Below are 6,395 nucleotides of genomic sequence, written 5' to 3'. Positions count from 1 at the left end.
ACGCTTTATTGCCCAGTACAATCAGTCTGTCCTCTGGACCTTCCTAGGGGCTGCATGGCTCTTGCATGGTTCCCGTATGGCTCCGCTTTCCCTTCCTCTGTTCAAGGCCCTGTCCTCGCGAGGGTCAGAATCCCTTGTGCCAAACCCGTGTTCAAACTGGATTGCTGCCACACTCTCCCTATGAGTGTTTCAAAAGGCTCCTTGCTGCAATAGCTGTGGTGAAAGCAGCCAGAAACTCCACTGCAACAGGCTGGCTCTGCCACAGGGAGAGCAGGTTCACTTCTGCAGACGTAGCATCAGGATCCAGCACTGCGTGGACAGAGCTACTTTCTCGAGGGCTGTAGGTTGTGCTTTAGGTAGAGGCAGCACGGTCTAGGGGCCTGAGCACAGAACTGGGAACCAGGAACTCCTGGAGTTCGAAGCCTCTGCGGCAACATGGGACACGTTCATTTCACCTCGCTGGGCCCCATTTTCTCCATGTGTAAAATCAAGGTACGATCACACACCCAACAGTCCCTATTGAACCTCTATTATCTGCCAATGATCCAGCCACTGCGTCATGCAACGGTGCTACCACAGTGTCTGGGGACACTGCTGGAGGATGCTGTAGGGCTTGGTGGGGGTGGGGGGGTGGGGGGGTTAGGCATTTGTTGAACTACACTTTTGTAGTATTCAGGAAAACATCACACAGGGACTGTGTTAGCTCCCACTAACAACAATGGATGTTGAAGATGCTCAGAACCTCTGAATTGCAGGTCGTGCACACCCCGAGTCCTGAATGTTGCCAGTTAGTTGCAGTTCCGTCTCACACCCCAGACAAGAGAAAACCCTCGTCCGTGCCACACAGGGAAACGATAATCGACGCCGTTGTGTAATAACGCAGTTGTTGCTGGCAAGGCTCTGAGACTAGCATGAACAGGGGTTACAGAGACTCAGCAGACAAAGATTGGCATAGGGCCTAGAAAGCATTTGTCTGTCCTCATTTAGCCTCTGTCTCGCTCTGGGCCCATTTCAACTACAAAATGTACCCTGTCCGACACTGCGCTTGAAGGATCTGACTCTGTGGCCAGCGGGAGCCTTGCCATTGGCTTCAGTGGGGACAGGAGCAAACTAACTATGTGACAGCAGGGTTTTAGTCCTGCCTGTGGGTACGGGACCACACTGGGTTAGCACCATCTCACGGCAGCAGGTTGCCTTCCTGTTCCTTATACTGGAACGCAGCACACTGAGCAGCATGGAGGAGCCGTTCGCGGCTGGCTGCTGGGGGGGCGGGGGGCATTGCTGCAAGTCACGGCATGTTCAGAGCAGCACATCTTGCATTTTTGCTCAGCTGTTTGATCTGCTGCTTTTGCCCTTAAGCATATTAACCCCTTCAGTCCCCAAGTCTTTTCCCACCAAATGCAAGGTGCATGCGGGGGTGAGGGGAGGGAATGGCTGGCAGAAGGTACAGCTCTCCTCTCCATTCCAACTCTGAGAGCTTATTTTGCACAGAGCCTTGTTATTAGTTAACCAAGGCTGCACGGCCCTGATTAACTAGGAAGCGAAGTTCACAGATAGTCCCAATTGCCAGGCTAGATGAAACAACCAACACTCTCTACTCTTAAAGGCCACACTTGTTTTTATTGCTCAGTAAAATACCATGTCCTCTTGGACCCTCGTGAGTTGCATGTGGGTCCCACATGGGTCCATTGTAGGCCTGTTTTTTCTTCCCTCATTTAAGGGGCTTAACCCAAGACTGGGCACAGAATTTAGACTCAACATTTTCCGCTCTGGTTTACATTTTTGGCATCCGTTGATGGTTCCTCCCCAGCACTGTGCTGCAGGTCATAAAAGGAACAGGTTGGCCATTCAAACCAAAGTAAATTACTGGAGCTGCTGTTGATCCATAATTTTTCTTCTTCCTTAAGATTTCTTTTTTTGTTTATTTTCAACACCCATTAGTTACTGTTTATTCAAAGTCCCTTTCGAGCTAATCCAAATCAGAAACACAAGTCATGCTCACGTGAGAGGTGCTAAAAACGACTGCACTAAAAGTACACAAACAATGCTGTGCAACAAGGTAAAAGACAATACCGGCTTCTGGTTGTAATTGGGGCAAAGCAACCTATGTAGAAACAAGACCGGTGGAGGGATAAGGAGGAAAACGAAAAACCTTAAAGCAAAAATTATTCAGGGCAACAGATAAGTCCAGAAATCTTGGGGAAGGGCATTAGTGATTCATAAATATACTCATTCCTAAACAGCTTCATTCTATGCAAGCTACAACCTACTGAGCACAGCTGGCTTTCCAGGAAGGATTCCTTCCAACAGCAAAAAAGTGATCAGTGCCCAAAATTAAATTGCATATGCAAACACACTGGCAAAGAATATGTAGTGTGCCACTATAGTAGCTGATCCACTGGAGGATAACTGACTACTACTGCTAGCAACTAATAGAATGAAGGAGCTAAATTACTGCTTTAGCATGCATAGTGGAGGACAGTGCTGTGGTGCTGAACAATCCTAGGTTTAAAAATCCTGCTGATGACCCTGTGTGGGAGGGGGTTGATTATGCACAGATCCCCCAAGGTCTAATTTCTCTAATTAAGCTTAACTATGCAGGGACCTATCCCCCAAGAGCCACATCTCTTCTGTATGGGCACAAACACCTTTCCTTTAGAACTTAAAAGTAAGCAAGAATGTATGCAAGGCAGCGTCGCCTCTAGCACTCTGGCATCAAGAAATATTCAGTAAAGAATCGTGCAGTGCTGATATCCGTACACAACACGTGGAAGTGTTGGGAAATGAAAGGACAACACATCGAAGTACACATTGGGCCAAAGATGCAACCAACTAGAGAGAGCAGCTATTTAAGTGGCCAGTTTGCCATTCTTACCAGAAGAAGAGAAATTAATGAGGCCTAACCTCATGCTTTTATTGGCTGAGAAGAATCTCACAGTGAAGGAGAATTAATGTGAGAGCAGAAGTTTGTGAATTGCTGGGGGCCCACAGAGAGCCAGCTGGTCCCACGATCTCATCTCGCCTGTTTCCAGCTTTCCTACTGTCACTTTCCCACGCACTGCTGTAGTTGCCACAGTGATGTTATACATAGAGCCCTGAGTGGATACAAAATGTGTATCCGCATCCGATCCGTGATCCGCAAACATGGTCCGTGGATGTAGCCGATATCCACAGATTCGCTGGGCGCTAGTTGTAGGATTGCCAGGGCAGGGGGAGGGGGTGGAGTCTCCTATGTGATTTGAGGGGGCTGAGAGGCGCTCATGAGATAACTTCTCTGTTAAGATGTGGTCCACTCTGTGAAAAAAGATTGGCAAATCCTACTGTGGAGGAATAATTCAGTAACAGATCCTTGTCTAAGGACAGACAAAGGAACATTACAAGCTCAGATTTTACCTCATTATATCTGTGCAGTTCCATGGATTTAAGTTTAGTAGAATTTTGCTGTTAAAAAAAGCTACGTTGTAACAAATTCATTGCCAAGAAAGCACTTTAGAGGCATCATTTATACTGTGCACTAGGCAGAATTTCACATCAGCAGTTGTGATGGATCTAAGATTCTCCTACTCCAAAAAACATAGGACCATACCATTTGAGCTGAAGGAGAATCTCCTTAGCAGTATAGAGCTTATGGCACACAGTTAAAGCAGAAAGTAATTTCCTTTGGCAAAAGCCAAAAATGTTAACTCATCTCAGAAACATTCTTAGGATTTAAAAATGGAAACAAAAAAAGGTCTCCAGTGCTGGTAAAAACAAATACACACCCCACAACCAACTATCCCCCAATGGCTTAAAATGCTGCTTGTTTCGTAATGAAAAACCGCAACACCAGTTTGAATTTCTTAACAAAATGCTTAGCTCCTTGAAGAAAGAAGCTACCAAACAGCTTAGAGTTTGAACAGCAGCTTCATCTTGCAGTAACTGCATCTGTCTAGGAGTTCCCGACTCTTCTGCATATCTATCACCACCAGCCTTAACTGAACACAGGTGCAAGATAGAACATCAATTCCAACAATAATCTTAACATTTATTGGCTCTTCTAAACCAATCAGAAGACAGCAAGGGCAGTTGGGAGTTCAAGTTAACCCATATGCAACAGAACTTTCAGGTAATTACCTCCTTTGGTTGCTGTATTAAAATGTGCAGAGCACATGAACACTGCCCAAGCCTGAGGTGATATGCACTGGCCTGCCCAGGGATAGTTCTAAATTGGATTCCCAGTCCCATGTGCTCCTAGGCTGAGAGGTGCTGGGAGTGTTGCATCAGCGGCACAATCAGTTCCAGGTTTGGGGGAGATGAGGGGCTGCCTAGCTCCATGCAATAAATAAACTCTCTTCCCATTATGGAGGAGAGCCGAAGCTCTGAAGGGAGCTCTGGCCAAGCAACCACAACCAGACGGTTGATGGGGAACAAGATGAGACAGGGAAGGAAGAGATCTTTCACAACATGAAAGGGCCGTGGAAGTCATCCCTCCCACGTGACGAAAACGCTGCCCTCCCCCGTAAGCAAACCAGACCAAGGTGATCGGGTGCAATAAATGCCCTGTGACGGGGGAGGGCAAAGATCTGCAGCTGGCAGATGACTAGTTCTTTGTAGCTCTGCCTATCTCATCAAGGTCAATTAGCACCACGCAGCTGGCAGTGGGAGAGGAACTGTAAACAGATCGATACGGGGAGGGCTGCTTTACCCTGCAACCCAAACCTGCAGCTGTTGCTTGTCCAGCCAGCCTTCTCATCAGAACCAAGACCAGAGAAGACCACCAGATCACAGGCCACCAGCCAGCACCCAGCCACCTCCACACCAGGCCCAACAACTGGAATTAGATCAAACTATTACCACCTTCAGGAGGCTAAACTATGCGTTCCACAGGCAGGGAACAGGAGGAAGCAAGGTGGACCCATGCCTGAGGCCTTGTCATGCCAGGATACTGATTAAGGGAGATATGCCCAGATGATCCCAGCAAGTAGCCAATGCCCCATGCTGGAGGGGAAAGAGACAAACAAAAAATCCAGAATACATGGGGGGGGGGAAATCCCTTCCTGACCCCTACAGGTGACCATCTGAAGCCCTGAAGCAGGAGATCTCAGGACAATAAGACAGAAGGGATCCTCCAGGGCTACCCAGCATAGTTTCCCACCACCGCAGGCAACCCCAGCATACGAACTCACTCATAAGTTTATCGAGCTCTATCTTAAAGCAAGGGATTAAGTTGTTAGCCCCTATTTTGTTTTGTTTTAGAAGATTCTCATTCTCCCAAGATAAACACACTCAGAAGTTCATAGCGTATTCTGGGACGGCAACAAATATGTGACAACCTAGGACTTCCCAGGAATCAATCTGCCGCCTTCTACGTCATTCAGAACTTCACAGGACAGAAACCTCGGCATCCTGCTTCTAAAGCAGGCCCCTGCCCACTTGGAGAATCTCCTTTAACTCACAGCAGTACAGATTTTATGACACACACTTGAGCGGTGAGTGGGGGCATGTAACAGGCGGGATTGACCCTTTAAGGGCCAGTGGCCTGGGGTCAACCAGCCCTGGTCAATGATCAGACTCAGCAGAAAAGGGAGTAAGTGATTATAACTACCAGCAAGTGACTCAGTTGAGGGTGGACTGCAGGGAGAAGCTGCAGGAAGGCACAGGCTTCTGCAAAAGTCCCCAAGCAAGGTTCGAGGTGGAAAGCCCCGGGAGTCATGACTGGGTAGAAAGCCCCAGCTGGAAGTTTTGTTTTTCTTTTGTGAGCTCGTGGTCATCTGGACAGTAAATGGAGCCCAGAACCAAGGGCTAAAGTCTAATTTGATGTAGCTAATAATTCTCCAGGAAGCCAGTGTGTTACAGGGCACCTACCCAAAACACGTACGCACACGGTCTGCTACAGGACGGGTGCAGACATACAGCATCAGTGGAGAGGACCCAGGGCTGCGACCCAGGACACCCAGATTCTGTTCCTGGCTCAGGCACTGACCTAGGGGTGACGTGGAGCTAGTCATGTCTCTTTCTCGGTGCCGCACCTCGCGGTGACCTCTGGTGGCTGAAAGGTTCCACCAAAATGCAAATAATAAAACAAAACCAACCAACAATGTATTTGTACCTTAAATATTCCCCTGGTGTTTCATTTCCTTTACATGTTGCTTATAGCACCAGCTTGCCAGAAGAGTTGTTATTTCACAGTCGTGGTTTCTTTCAGCCAACACACGTCAAAGAATTTTCCAGTTCACTATGTCTGTGCTTCACCCCTGCTCCCAAATCCAAAGAGGAGAACTTATCTGGAGACACTGGCTACAGTTTGGCTGCCCACAACATTCCTGCACCTGTGAGGGGGAGAAGTTCTTGTGTGTATGTTTGCGAACTATCTGCATTTCATCCTGCTGTCTGGCCTCACAAAACCAGGAGCTGAA

Source organism: Gopherus evgoodei, chromosome 18 (assembly GCF_007399415.2).
Source record: "Gopherus evgoodei ecotype Sinaloan lineage chromosome 18, rGopEvg1_v1.p, whole genome shotgun sequence".
Taxonomy (NCBI): domain Eukaryota; kingdom Metazoa; phylum Chordata; order Testudines; family Testudinidae; genus Gopherus; species Gopherus evgoodei.
The sequence above is the reverse complement of the archived record's forward strand: the minus strand, read 5'-3'. Positions refer to the sequence as shown.